This window comes from Alligator sinensis, unplaced genomic scaffold (genome assembly GCF_000455745.1).
Source record: "Alligator sinensis unplaced genomic scaffold, ASM45574v1 scaffold366_1, whole genome shotgun sequence".
Taxonomy (NCBI): domain Eukaryota; kingdom Metazoa; phylum Chordata; order Crocodylia; family Alligatoridae; genus Alligator; species Alligator sinensis.
The window spans coordinates 4,598,822-4,600,326 of record NW_005841851.1 but is presented as its reverse complement, the minus strand read 5'-3'; the positions used below and the strand labels follow the sequence as shown (position 1 = coordinate 4,600,326).

The 1,505-nt window shown below is 38.8% G+C and overlaps 1 protein-coding gene across 18 annotated transcripts in view; it reads right to left on the bottom strand.

The window, feature by feature from the left end:
- The window catches only part of PRDM16 (PR/SET domain 16), a 459,271-nt gene that overhangs the window by 420,325 nt on the left and 37,441 nt on the right, over positions 1–1,505 (bottom strand). For 4 of the 18 annotated variants that reach the window (XM_025211999.1, XM_025211988.1, XM_025212010.1 and 1 more), the window contains one exon: positions 990–1,153. The exons of the other annotated variants lie outside the window; for them this stretch is intronic. The gene's annotated coding sequence lies outside the window, so the exon portion shown is untranslated. The remainder of the gene's footprint in view (positions 1–989; positions 1,154–1,505) is intronic. 18 annotated transcript variants of the gene reach the window in all.

Below are 1,505 nucleotides of genomic sequence, written 5' to 3'. Positions count from 1 at the left end.
TTTATTTTAATCAAAAGGACAACTGAATCCAATAGAAACCCAAATCAGAAGCATTCAGAAACACCGGTCCCGGAAAATGCCTCTTCGTGACAATTTACATGAAAAAAAAGTCTTAAATGTTTACCCTGGCAACATTACAATTCTTTTCTCTGAACTTTGTAAAACTTGATCCCAAAATGGATTGACTTCTACATTATCTGACATTTCCTCATTAGCTTTCCTTTCTCCCTTTTCCCCTTTCTCTGCAAAAAGACCCTTGAGTCCAACCATGTCAGAAGTCTCTGAAATTTGACAGATCTTACATTTCCAGCTCATTTTCTAATGAGTTTGTACATCAGGACTGATTAGTGTAATAAAGAATTCATGAAGCAAATAAATGTAACATGAAGACACCTTGAAGAGGGGAAAGAAAGAGCAAGTTAAATATGTTGAGAAAAGGTCTGGCCTTTTTAACCTTCATTTAATTGTTCTGACAAAGACACTTCATCAAAGAGACTTGGCACATATTTGGATTTTGCTTGCATAAAATACTGGGCTTTGAACTTTTTCTCACTTGCATTAACCAGCCAGAGATCCCATCATTAGCCTAACTTAAGTAACGTTTTTATCAAACAAAGCTTTGCTAACCACCTATTGACCCTCTAAGCATTACTTCTAAGAACTGCAAAATATAAAATGCCTCATTGGTGTACACTTGACTTTGGACAGCACCGTCTGTACTTCAAGTACTGGATTTCTTGCCCAGCACAATGTATATACTTGCCCTGATTTCAGATCTGTTTGTAACCATTCTAGAAATGGTAATGTTCATCCTGCGGTGTAGGATCATCATAGCTTCCCGAGTGGACTCTCCTTATGCATTAATTAACATCATTCTTGAGAAGCACTACTAGGAAAAGACCAATAGCATAATTACCACAACCAATGTACCGCACTAGGCAAAAACAATAGAGCAACAGCAGTTTTACTTGTAAAACACATACACATACTTGCATGTGTGGGCCTTTTCTCTTTATTATGTGTCTATATCTCCATTTTCATTGTAATGCAGGAGGACGCAAAGGCTCAAGGGAAGACTGAGCTCCAGCAGCACCAGGCACTGTGTATAATGGTTCCAGACATCAGCTGCATGCATCCTTGCTAGAACAAGCAACTAAAGGCAGGAAAGAGCAAAGTAAGGATAAGACCAAAGGGTTACCCAGGTACTGGTGGCACCACATATGAGTCCCAGATCCACAGAGAGGTTTTGTTTTCACCCAATTAAAACTGATTGATCCCAATTGCTTCCCCACCCTGTCCTCACTGGTTGGCTGACTTTGGGCCCTGAGTATACTCACTCTTAGATAAGGATGCAGTGATAAATGCCAGATATAGTCTTTAGGCTCTGGTAGAAATTGGTGAAAATTGAACCCTTTCTGCCTGTAAATTAGGCTAATAAGTATATTTGTTAGTCATATTCATTTGTAGAAATGTTTACACCTGAGACTTCAACCTATAGCTTTGTG